The following is a 14564-nucleotide window of genomic DNA, read 5'->3' as shown; positions in this document are numbered from 1 at the left end:
TCTACTACCAAGGATCGACTCGTGTGCAGTTTATTACCGGTTATTTACTGTAGGATAAAGTAGTATAAAATCCGATAACCATTATACATATAATAAAATTACTATAGTAATATTTAATAACATGAGGAATATCAAATACGATTTTTAAAAACACTTAAAAATTTCATATCTTTACCGATAAATCAGTTAATATCGAGAGGTTTTTTTTGGCTTGTCGTATTGCTCTTGACAATAATTTAATTTCAAAACAAACCGATTTTGAAGGCCATTAGCAAACGTGTAGTTGATGCTTGAGAAAAATAATACCCCTCAACACATCAATTTACAATATTTATATTGAATTGTATAAAACTATGCTATAACTCGGATGAAAATACGAAACATAACAAAGCATCATGCGTAAAGCATGCAGATCATTTTTTTTTAAATGAAGATGAATACATTTTAAGATGAGATAGATTGAAAATTAATTATACTTGTTATCTGTTTTAAGCCTTGTCTACACTATCAAACTTTATGTGACAAAAGAATGTGACGTGCCTATATTATGGAGACGATGACATCATATCACTGCCATATTTGGCCATCATTACCATATTTGAGCAATTTTTTGGTCAAACCTGGGAAAAGTGAAATTAACTGTAATTTCACCCTTTTACAGTAGACAATGATAGATAATGTCATCACTACCATATTTGGGAATATCATTACCATTATTTGGGCACATCACACTTTTTTTTTCCAAAATATTTTGATAGAGCTTTAGATAAGAACACGTATGCATTATTCGTTTGATCCCATTGTTTCGCATACTGCATTAATACACAATCCTCTAGACTCAACGACACTAATAATACTGGCAATCGTAAGAAGAGATCTTACTTAACCGATTCACACATACAATCCAAAATGGTTACATGGATATCTCCCCGAGATAATTTTACTGTAATTTATAGTAATCGCCGTGTTAAAAAAAAAAGATTTGTGTTTTAATATCTCTATTAATTTCATACTTTCATTTTCAACGTTGTTTGTGCCTTGTGATATTTTACTCGGACCCCAATGGAAACTAATTCTTTTTTTTTAGGATTAATTCGGGTGTCTTAAATTCATCATCAAATATTTTTCCTTTGTTCTTTCTCTGGTTTTTATTTTTCATTTTAGGTCTGTATGTCTTTATGTATGATATGTATGATCAAAGAACTTATAACACAAGGATCTCCTGTTCTTTAATTTGCATTCAAAACACAGTATCGGAAGTACAGGGTTAAAAGGTCAAACTGGGCGACGCCATTTCACAGCATGGAGCAGCGCCCCCTCCAAACTAGGAAGTCAATTACTCTTCCCCCTAGAGTATTAGCAGATCCCCTCTATGATTTTGACTTTCTAATTTGATGCGGGCGCCCTACTCCTCAGTCAATTACTCTATCCCCCCTAGAGTATTAGCAGATCCCTTCTATGATTTTGACTTTCTAATTTGATGCGGGTGCCCTACTCCATGGCTCACAATGGCACCACCCATTAGCTCTATTCTATGCCTTTCGAAATTGTTACGCGCTTCGGACGAACAGGAGATTCTTGTGTTATAAGTTCTTTGGTATGATGTATGGATTCGAAATAGAAACAAGCAGCGTATGCGCGGATACGCTTCGAAACGTTCCTACCAAGGAGCTACCAATGTTAGCTTAGGCCTTATATTACAATTGTTTACGCGTAAATAGGAGTAGTAGTAGTACTATTTATGTCGGCATAAGCATCTTTAGAATACTGACTGAATTATAATTTATGTTATATTAAGTGGTAGATTCAAATGACGTTTGTGTTTGGACATGTAGCACATATATACATTACCAGGTAAAATTATGTTATTACATGCAAAGTGGACCGCATTTTCCTATAACTTATTTTCAACCATGTATTGTATGCATCTCATACACGTGATATCAAGGGAATTTGTTGGTATATTAAAAATAATTACGTCTCAGTGAAACGTCATTCGATGAGTTTAAAAGATATAAAATGGACGAATGAGAGTCATTATGTTCTAAGTGACTTATTTTTATGGATAAAATGCTCTTTCAGATTACAAGACGTGGTAACAATATCAGTAATGTAAAAATTCAACAATGGCGTAAGCTATGGAAGGCAATCACCGCCAAAAATACAATTACAAACATACAATATATTCGTGGAAATATACAACGTACTCGCAGAAACGTAAACCGTACTCGCAGGAACATACAACGTACTTGAAGAAAAGGACAACAAAAAGACATTCACAAAAACGTACAACGTATTCGCTGAAACAGACAAACACAAAAACGTACAACGAAGTCGCGAAAATGAATGCGCAGAAAATAACTATGGAATCGTCCATGAACATTTAGGATGAAAATACGTTGTATGTTTCTGCGAGTACGTTGTACGTTTCTGCGAGTACGTTGTACGTTTCTGCGAGTATGTTGTACGTTTCTGCGTGTACGTTGTATATTTCCACGAATATATTGTATGTTTGTAATTGTATTTTTGGCGGTTATTGCCTTCCATAGTAAGCGTAAAAGGGAAGATATTTTGTGATGGATTATCATCTCAAAACTGTCGCTTGTCATTGGTCAGCTCACTACGTCTTTACGTTTGGGTCCTAGTTAGAAACTAAGCTTTAAAGGTAAAATAGGGAGTGCCGGTAGTGGATCGGGATCATCACCCTACTGCATAGCACGTGAGTGTACGGTCATTCTGCAATGACTAACACCGCTACAAGCGCGTAGGCCTACATGACTTGGTGGCGGTCTTCCAATCAATTCAATTCAAGTTCATATTTAGTCAAGAAAAATCTAAATCAGCATAGACATTTTCTGTGATTGTAATTCCAATTACAAAATAACAATGAAACGTACAACGTACTCTAATTACACATTTTTAAAATACATCATTTATACAAACGTCAGTTGAATAGTACAGAATATTAGAATATTTTAACTCTAACTAATAAATAATGCAACGTATATAATATAAACGAGGCTGGGTTACTATAACCCAATTAATTTGGCGCAGGGGCTTCCAAGTATACTTATATAAACATATACATTAGGACTGGTATTCGTAATCTGTTTGCGTTAATAAATAACAGCGGAATATATAATCATAATTAACTGATATAATTAATGGATAAGATGAATAATAATCCTTTATACCCAGAGGGACTTGATTATGTAAAGCAACTTATACCCAGAGGGGTGAATTGTTATGTAACACAATATTATTGATTGAAGCAGCAGGAAAGGATTTAATCTTAAATAGGAAATCATTTATTATTCAACAGTTTCTTTCGTCTGATTGGTCAACAAGAGGGCGAGGAACTCGACGATATAGGTACGCCAAGTTATAAATGTTTATAAACGCTTCAATACGATCTATTTTACTTTGAGTATACAAATACTGCAGTTATCAGTTCCTTGTAGCAACCTATACAATAGGCCTACAAACCAAATACCCACTTGTATTATCGCAGGCGTCGTACTGCGACTTCCATTGTGTTGGGCAGGCAGTACAGTCTGCCGTATTTCTTGTATAGGCCTAGGCCGACGTAACTAAATAGAAGGGTGGACAAGGGCCTACGTGGTGGCCTAGTCATAGGCTTGGGTAGTTCACGCACCCCTATAACATAATAAAAAAAAATTTATAACAAATCAAAATCAGGCCTAACCAATTATTTATATATGCAAATACGGAAATCGACTGAACAAATTTCGAAATAAACGAATAAAGTGAAGTACTCTTCTAATTTGAATGGTTACCGAGTGACGTGGGTTCATAAAAGTTTAAGCGAATAAAAATGAATGCTATTAGTGATTTTCTAATATACGATCGAGGAACTATATTTTAATCTTATATATTATTACTCGATTATGAGTATACTGTTTACATCGATATAATTTAAAGAGCTCATATTATAACTAAAGAAATTTGATGACGAATGTATTTTTTTTTTCAAGAGAAAATAATTTACGTTTCAAGATACATTACAAGGAACAAGTGTTTAATTGACTTTTGAATAATGGGATTGAGGAGCTTTGTGATTATTGGAACAAGAATGTTGTCGTTGCCGCGCAACCCCCGCACGCACTTGAACTTGAACACCTCATGTAGTTAATTGCTGTCCGTGGGCGGCAGTACGCTTCATTTGCGCTTAGTTTTATAGATTTGAGATGTAACTATTTCATTGTTTTATTCATAATTGCATGTTTGTTTACTGTTTGAATTTTCAAATAGACAAGGAACATTACCGTGACATCAAATGGGAGTCTTCACACTAACGTGAACATTCCGTTCATTAGATTGCAAAAAAAGCGTTCATTTACCTCATGTTCTTCTAAATTGTTTCTACTTTACCTTTCTACTACTACTCTTCCTTTCTTTTTAAATACCAATTAAAAACGCAATGGGGTTTCACAATGTGCGCACCCAAGTGTAAATTTAATTATTATTTAACATAGTAAAAGCTAATATGGAAAGCTGAATTAGAACAGTTATTGGGTATATAAAGTAATACATTAATAACAATTTAGGAACACAGGGCTGTAATACAGGCACGTTCGTATTCACATACTGCATAATAAATACCCGGTTACTATGGAAATTCGTATTTGCCTGGGACAAATCAACAGTATCTAATAATAAACTATGTACACAAACGATCTAAATTATGTTTTTCATTTTACTTGTGCAAACAAAAACAAATTTGGAGATAATCATACACAATATACTTTCATGTTTACTTTTACTGGTGGAATGATCGAGCGGTTAATAAATCGTCGTACACCATAGCTACAACATCGACACCATAAGCCCAGCGCTCTCCCTTGACCATTTACTTTTAGTTGTAGAATAAGTTGATTTGATCGTGTCCACCGAACCAAGTGCACCTTTTGTTCTGTACTGTACTGGTTCATCTCCTCCTGCTGGGACCAGCAGACGACAGAGCACCGCCTTGGTGACAGCACTCCACACAAAGCCTAGGCGGCCACTTGACGCAGCACAAAAAGGTCAGCAATTGTCACAAGCAAATAAACTTTCGCTTGTCATTGGTCGGTGCGTTGTGCCTACGTCGTTGCAATCGGAACCGTACCCGCTTGGTCCCCCCTAGCGACGCAACCTATGCAACATAAGCAAATGACCTTCCAATAATTTTGTTTTCCCCCGTCTGCGTGAAATCAAACCTGCGTTGTTTGCAGCATTATTGCGTCGTCGTTTCCAACTTGTGATTACGCAATACAACACTAATATGAAAGTTATATGTGCCACAGAAATTTCGGGCGATTATTATGCGAATCCATGGTCCGATATAACCTGCAGGGGTTTTGTGATGAAACTATTTTACAATCTTACTTTTCTGCACAATTTTTGACGATCGGTGTAGAAAGATAGACATAAATTTCAGGTTTAGATAGAAGTAAGGTGAAAATGTTTTTTCAACACGTAGCCTACATATAGCTATAGATAGAAAGAAATTGAGATAAATTGAGGATGAATTACATTATTTTAAGAAAGGACCGTCTAGAAAAAAAATGTTGTTCAACTTATGTAATATGGGCCGAAGGCCAAAATTACTAATAAAAAAAGAATCAGTCTCGTGGTTTGAAAGCCTTTATATGAAACCCATATTTAAGAACGCAGAATTATAGTATTATGTTACAAATAAAGGTACATAATTTTATAAATCACTATCAATTGTTATGGCAATTGTAATCTTATATTTCTATTGTATACACAACCCACTATTGATTGGTACTTTAACAGGTCTATCAATCTAAATGAAAAGAGACACGCAATGTATCAACATCAAACATGTAACAATGGTAGAGATATATTTGTTGTTATTCATTTTTAATGAGATACGTTAATTGTAATCCGGCTTGCTCATCTCAAGTATTATCAGCCTAACATTTTAATTTACGTAATGTCATCCTCAACTTGTTTTTCCAATTATCATTATCTCATCGCAAAAGTCGTTTACATAATGTTTTAATCAATGCACTTTGTAGAAAATAATGGAGAAAGCTCGTAAAATATACAATGCATTATTTTTATAATCACCTTCGTGCCGTACACCTTTGTACACATTAAATTGACCCTATTAAGTTAAGGCAAAACGGCACTGAAATGAAGGACGTAAATTGTTGGAAATTGTATCTTATTGATAAATCTATATAGCCGATTACTATAGTACGATGCATGAAGAAATGTTGAGATGACACTGTACACAATACACATGGTATCCAACGTGAAATCCTCAGTCGGTATTGGATTCAAAGACGATTTTTTGTTTACCATTTTTTGGTGATCCATCCAGCAATTGCTGATCATTAGGGACCCTCAGAGGTTCACAAGACAAACATGTAGGCCTACACAAGATGATCAACATATAAACAAAGTCTTATTTCAAGTCTTATCATGGAGTAGTTAAACTTATCTCTTCCCTTCTCTTACGGACGGGTAATGAAAGTCAATAACGGGTTGGAAGCGTACTGATATCAAACTGAAAGCCCATGACAGTAATAAAATCAATGGTGGCGAGTACAGTCTAGTACTGTACACTGAAAACCCAAAAGCAGGTATTGGCATCAAAGAATGGTATAGCCTACTCAAATAACGACGGGTAGCAAAACAAAGTAAATTTAATTTTAATCGTCACCAAACGAATGAAATTAGGACCCTCGTCAGTCACACTCAGATCAGGAAGAGACAATTTTCGATTCAAATACTATACAAATTGTTAATAATTATTGACAACTAAAAACAAGTAAATATGACTCCACTCCTAAGGAAAGAATTCGCTTCATCATTTTGTCGAAAGTATTTATTAAGGGAATACAAGTTGTGATAAATCAGCGTGCATATAATCCATAGAGCATTCAATCATACTGTATAAACACATTGAATAGATATATCAAGTGTACAACAATTCTCCATGGAGACCTTTGGTATTGATAATCATGTTGTGCGCTGTTATGTTTTGATACATCTATCTTAAAACCATGTAGTATCATAATAAGTATTTCAAATGAAACGTTCAAATTCAATGTCATTGAGTGACTTTGGAGAATTTTAACAACTGTCTACTATATTAACTGTCATAAACACTTTAAAAGACTATAAAAAACATTCAAATTCCATGTATCAATTCATTCAGGCACGTAATCGGAATTCTCCCATTCTAGCTGGACGTAACCCGACGACGTAAGCGCAATGCAAACGAGTTGACCAATGACAAGCGACATTTATGATTGCGCAGAGTAGGAAAAGGTACAAGAGAAAGTTCAAAGGTCAAAAAAAGTAAAGAAACATTTCATGGGCATCAATGCGGCGCATATGAAACACATAATATATGCCGTATCAAGGAATTTGCCTAAATACCGTACTGAGAATCGGCTGTTCATTTACAGTACCTTTTCCGACCAAATGTAATTGGGCGATTCATTAATTCGACAACAAAAATAAATAGACTCAATCCAAACCATACACGCACAATAACAGCATCTAAAATTACACGTCATCATAGAACAATTGTATAAATCAGTATAAATTAAACACCTAATTAATCTTTAATTCGGCGAAAAACAAAAAGTTAATTTCATCGTTGTCGCCTCTAAGTGTCTCACAATCAAAATCCGTGTCAGCTAGGAATTCTGGCTCTGGTAATTTGATAGAAAAGATATTGATGTCTGGTATTAAGAAACACAATTTTTAATACGTTCCAATGTTAATAACAACGAAAATTAGCTACTGCATATTATACTGCTATATTAAAAAAAAAGTCGAAACAAAACATCTAGACGATGGTGGTGAGTTGAGAAACAGTTCACGGTCTAACCTATTTAGGCACATTGTATATAAATCACTTTAATTGACTTTTAATGAATATTGGAATTAACGTATTTAGGCCTATTATTGCACACTATTCACAGTGATACACGTCGTGTGATGTCGCTCGGCAAGAAACAGTATTGCAGTTTCTTATTGTTAGACATGAAACCTTACGAAAATCGACTATTAATGTACGATACGAATGACATGATTCGATAGGTCTGAACAGATACTTAAGGTATATGAGTTGTTTACCTTGGCTATTTTATTGCATTATTTTATATACATTATCGACCTTGTTTTATATCTTGTGTATTGTGGTTAAAAGGTAAAATGTATACTCATCAAAAGGACCTAATTACATACAATACATTTCTATATTGATGTAAAAGTAGACGAGTCAATGATAGTGAAAATGATTGTCTAGGAACCTTCAATATAATAACATTTTATTGTATAATAGGAGTCACATAAGACATGATCCATAAATGAATTACGCCATGTGCACGTCGAGGTTTGCTTATGATCAATCCAACGCGTAGTCAGTGGACTTGCTGATGTCATAAATAGTCCTATGTTACAGGTACTACACATGGCTTAGGGCCCTTCTCGACAATTTTAGTTGTGAGTATAAAACGGATATATGAACTCTGATGCTCATATCATCCGCGAAAAAATAATTGTGTTGATCTATCTGTTGTGGACAGGCGAATGATCCTTCGTGGCAGCTAAGGAAGGGACCTTTAAGGGAGAGAGTATTTGTTATCTGCTACATCCTCTAGTCTAAAACAACGACAATCTAAATTCATTCGTACTGGCTTGTTACAGTAGCATGCCGCATCACTGAACGAAGCAGTGAACGAAAAATATCCGTTTATGCATACGCCATTCAATAATATTCAATCACCCAAAACGGATTGTAACTAGCGCCATCATATCACTATGCTCTGTATGTACGCACAGAGCGCATTAATAACATTGTGAAGCGTTTGGATAAAATTAGCTTCCTAGAATGATATTATGACATGGTGCTTGTGACAAATTACCTGCTTACAAATATAAATCAGGTACAAATAATGCATCCGACCGATAACTGTTTTTTTAAAGTAATTTGTTGATTGTAACTAGCGCCATCATATTATTATGCTCTGTATGTACGCACAGAGAACATTAATAACATTGTGAAGCGTTTTGATAAAATTAGTTTCCTAGAATGATATATGGTGCTTGTGACAAATTACCTGCTTACAAATTTAAATCAGGTACAAATAATGCATCCGATATCTTAACTGTTTTGTTAAGTTATTTGTAAATTTGTAACATTATCTTCAAATAGATCATACGAATCTCTAGGTAATCTAATATCAAATCAGAAGCAAATTCTATTTCTTCAGGTGGTTTAATACGCATATAAAACACTCTACCTATGAACCAGAATATATGATTAACCCATATAAAGTTGGCTAACCAATTAGGCCACTGAGTATAGGAATTTATGCAAGGCTTGTCATGTGTACGGACGATCGTGGTTGCGTAGGTTTTCCATACTACTAGTACTAGCTAATCGCACACTGTTACTTGAGCTACCACCTTTAATTGAACGTTTATGCAGTCACGTCTAATTAGTCACGTATTAGTTGACGCTCGCGGAAATTATCTCCTAACACCCAAGGCTTGTTTTCATCTCAAGAACACAATTATGTACTGTAGTTGCATCTGACCAGGTTTGCAATCATCAAAAGCTTCTTCGCTCAATCGAACAGTAACAGAATGCTTGAAAAAAAAACACTTGAACACACACTACAATCGTCATGATAGATGCGTATTTATATTGCGTTTTATAAAATTGTCTTAAAGCGCAATGGACAGGATGCTACACAACAATATAACTCAAACTGTGCTTATTCGTCTTTCCACGACAAGCGCTTTCCCGAAGATGCACTAGAATGCACGCGGACACGCGAGCTGATGTACTGGATGGACATCCAGTTTTAAGTTACTTACCTAGAAAACATGTTCTACCACCATGGCTATGGCGGATGAGAGCTGTGTGCCTATGATGATATTGTGGCTATAGTTTGCGGCGCCCCTGCCCTGACCCTCCGTCACTATAGTATTGTGTTTAAATTGCAATGAAGTGTGTATGAACACCTTGTCCCCGCAAGGATCTGGTTATAATATTCATTAGTTTTTTCGATTAATTTTGTTTGATTACTTGTCAGTCGTTATGTGTAAATAACCATCATTTACACCATCTGTTAATCATTCCACAGTATTTCATATTTTATGCAGAGGAATTAATGTTAATAGTTTAAAAATATTTTGATTATTACGTGTTTATGTAATGTCGTTTGAATGTTAACATCAAGAAAATATCTTTTTAGAGTGCTTCAACGATATAAGTGCTTCTATAAAAAGAATATTTAGTGATCTTTTAATTCAAAAAATAAGGAATGAAAATTAACAATTGACATTGACGAATGGCAACAAATTATTTTAAGAGCTACACACTCGGTCTGACGGAATTATCGTTTGGCAACGTTCCGGTTGTCGTATATTATTGTTTGTGATATACAGTAACATGATTTAGACCTAATCTAATTGTCTAGTCTACCGGACGAGACGTTGAACCATCTTCAAAGAAGAGGGTACACGATTGAAACGGAATCCAATTATTTTTCATATCCGAATTTCTCCTCGGTAAATCCATAAGTAAATTGAGAATTAGTATTAAACATACATATTTTATTTACGAAATGTACCATGTTATTTGTACGTAAATTATTCCAAATAATGACCACGCTAATTTTCTTAATGTATGCAATTTAAAGATCAATTGATTATACAACACAACTTTAATTATACTTCTGAACATAAAAGGTCTCCTTGCAAAAACGAGCAAGAGCACTTGACGTTTTGTCGTAAATACGTCAGAAAATAGCCGTGGTAATTTTGTCAAAAGTCAACTCCTGACGTCAAAGCTCTAAAATTATCCGTATGTCTCGTTGTAACTGATTAATTGATAGATTATTGATAAGGTGCGAAATGGCACCTGTTGTTAGAATAACGATAATACTTAATTTGTATGCCAGACTAAACTTATCATTAATTACAAATACTGTACATCTTTACATGGTGTATACGTAACGACAAACATTAGATTATTCTTCACAATTAAATAGTGAGTCTTGTCAAAACGTGAGGTTGAACATGGTTATACTTACTGTAGAAAATGAAATGCATCACATAGGCTATATAAGATCGAAACAGTACTGTCTGCAGATTGGATATATATATATATATATATATATATATATATATATATATATATATATATATATATATATATATATATATATATATATATATATCCAATCTGCAGACAGTACTGTCTGTATATATATATATATATATATGAAGGGCTAGTGTTGCCCGAAAGCTCTGCTAACTTTTCTGGCTGTTTACTTTATCGTTTTGATTTAGCTTTTCGCTTTTTATTTTTGTATCTCCATTGAGATCCAGCCACTGATACCCACAGCATTGTCATTTTTTCAGTAATTTGCCTTTGGATTTATATATATATATATAAACAAATCAGGCAAAGAACATTAATTCTAAAGACTCACTATTTAATTGTGAAGAATAATCTAATGTTTGTCGTTACGTATACACCATGTAAAGATGTATTTGTAATTAATGATAAGTTTAGTCTGAGTTCGAGTCTCGGTTGGGGCGACTTTTTCTCATTCTCACAGATTTCCTCATCTTTATCGTTTAAAATTATATATATATATATATATATATATATATATATATATATATATATATATAAACACAACAGGCATAGAAATAAATTCCAAACCGCCCGGTGATACACTGAAAATTATTTAATTAATTTTTGAAACGATAAAGATGAGGAAATCTGGGAGAATGAGAAAAAGTCGCCCCAACCGAGACTCGAACTCGGACCGTCTGCTTGATATGCAGTTGCCCTAACCATTAGACCACTGGGGCTTTCATGTTATTGTTCTTTAACTCGATCGGATAACGACCCTTTAACATTCTCGGCGTGGTACGGTTGGAACACAACTAGTCCTCAGTTGTACGCACGCGCACCAGAGATCAAATTGATACGCCCTCATCTATAATTCAGTATATTTATTCACTAAGCGGGATCTCGAGAGATACTTTTATATATATATAAACACAACAGGCATAGAAATAAATTCCAAACCGCCCGGTGATACACTGAAAATTATTTAATTAATTTTTGAAACGATATATATATATATATTATTCCATTGACTACCACAATTTAAGTTTCAATGTTAACCACCATTTAAGCTGTTTTATAGTTCTATTCCAAAAGTTTTTATATCTCTACCAAGCTACCTTCTTTGTTTCCTAATCTTATTCAGTCTCCACCCACTATTAACCACCCTGTCTCCTTTGTTGTATTTCTTTTATTCCTGTCCACCCAGGCAGCACTTGCCAGTTCTTATAATATGACGTTATCCAAATTCCTGCACTTGCACTGATGAAGGGCTAGCATGTTGACCGAAAGCTCTGCTAACTTTTCTGGCTATTTTACTTTATCGTTTTAATTTAGCTTTTCGCTTTTTTTTTTGTATCTCCATTGAGATCCAGCCACTGATACCGGGCACCCACAGTATTGTCATTTTTTTTCAGTAATGTTTATTTTGTCTTTTTATAAGTGGAAACTGTATTTTGTTTATTTTTTTTCTACGGAAGTGAATAACTTTATTAAAACTGCGAAATGGTCTATTCAATTTTTATTTTGTTTAATCTTCATTTTTCATGTGTTTGGAGGACAATACATCGTTAATTACAATACATGTTAAACACGTTGTTAGAATTGTCAAAATGTTTTGGACAAAATTGTGTTTTTAATAAACATTTATTTGTATTTGATTTGATTATAGAATTCCGAAAATGAAGTGTGGAAGTTGCATTTAAGAGAAACATCTTAGTTATAAAAAACAATATAAATCAAATAATACAATTATTATGGGAAATCATATTTATATTTAACATAATACGATATCATACGTTCTGGGGGGTAAGTTATGTTAGTGGAATAAATCAATGAAATAGCTCCACGATTTCAACAACATACGGTACTTAATTTAAAGAAGTTACCAATACGCAGAAACATTCAAACACCATTTCTCTCATCCAGCTGGCCTTGTGTGTCTCATAAAAATTTAACGGATGGAAAAACATTACATGTAAATGTGTGTGTGAGAGTTTTATATGAAACATACAGTAAGGTATCAAAATCAAGTATGCGTGCGAGTATTCCTGGAATTTGTAGGGGTATCGAATTCACGTCAAATGTGAGCATACACTTATTTACCACTTGAACAAGCAATTTCGACGAAATAAAATTGACCAATGCATCGCGTACATTTTTTGTTAGATTTCACGAGCGACGTTTCTTTTAACTGACCAATCAGAAAAATGATTGATTACATACGCACAACGTTTATTAGCGGCGCTGCAGATTGAATGTGAAAACACAACTAAACTCAAACAATGGTCGTCGCTGGGAATTTACGGATTGTTATCTGAATTCGCTTGATTGTCTAATAAATTTAGCAAAGGAGAGTTATTAGTTAAATTATTATTTTGTAGATGTAGATAATTGCAAAAGAAATAAAGATATTTATAGATACTTATACTGTACACCAGGCAGTGATAGTTTAAATAGGCATAGGGTAGCCAATCGGGTCACTATTTCGTTTTCGTTGGGGACTCCTAAAAGATATATATAATATACATATATAATAACCTCTCTCTCTATAAAGAAGATACGTATGGGATTCGAACACCACATCGACATGCAAAGTCCATAGTCTAATCAATTCGACAGATGGCTCGATGTAAAGCGTTTGCATTAGCGAATTTCAGTTAGATCAATTCTTACGTCACACCTTATAATTGTGGATATGACTAATGAATATTCATGTTTATTTTGCAACATTTTATAAGAGGTCTCCAACTTATGTACGAAAAGAATTATCGCAACCGAGCATCGGTGCGTGTTCACGTCTAGTGTGAACCGGCCTTTAATTATAGATAGCAATAACGTTACATCATTTTTGCAAATCATTATTTTCCATAACAAAAAATGAATTATCTTTAAAAAATGCACAAAGTCTGAAAAGTACAATTGCTGTACAAAATGGAAATTGAAAAACAGTCATATTGATGAATAAATTTATCTTATACTAACAATCAACAATCAATCATTATTGTTTTTTTATTACGAGTTAAGTCCTATTGATTAATAATTCAGACAGCGTCAGTGGTCGCGTTATTTACTTTTTAAAAAGAGACCGCGTTCGTTCAGTGTTATTACAAAGCTTCAACTCATAACTAGCAATCATGTCACCAACGTTAAAGTGCATTCGGAAACGAGTGGATAACTAAGGTGGTTCAAAATAAACGGAAGTATGTTACGTCGATCTTTCAACTTCGTAATAATCATCGCACTTTGTAATACATAACAAACGTTCATAGCTACTTGTACTTTTTTAGCGAATTTATTCGCAATTATAGAAAGCGTAAGCTTATGCGTAATAATATGTTAATTTTTCATATTCCTTTTCAGCGAATTCAAATAATAGTTTCGGTATTTATGAAGCCAAAAATTGAGCAACCAATCAAAGCTCAGA

The 14564-nt window shown here is 34.0% G+C and overlaps 1 protein-coding gene across 3 annotated transcripts in view; it reads left to right on the top strand.

Moving 5' to 3' along the window:
* LOC140056473 (neuromedin-B receptor-like) overlaps window positions 1-14564 on the top strand; it is a 38028-nt gene that overhangs the window by 11139 nt on the left and 12325 nt on the right. The window contains exon 2 of one of the 3 annotated variants that reach the window (XM_072101848.1): window positions 3323-3372. The exons of the other annotated variants lie outside the window; for them this stretch is intronic. The gene's annotated coding sequence lies outside the window, so the exon portion shown is untranslated. The remainder of the gene's footprint in view (window positions 1-3322; window positions 3373-14564) is intronic. 3 annotated transcript variants of the gene reach the window in all.

The sequence above is a fragment of the Antedon mediterranea genome, chromosome 8, assembly GCF_964355755.1.
Source record: "Antedon mediterranea chromosome 8, ecAntMedi1.1, whole genome shotgun sequence".
Classification (NCBI taxonomy): Eukaryota; Metazoa; Echinodermata; class Crinoidea; order Comatulida; family Antedonidae; genus Antedon; species Antedon mediterranea.
This window is presented reverse-complemented; position numbering and strand designations above follow the sequence as displayed.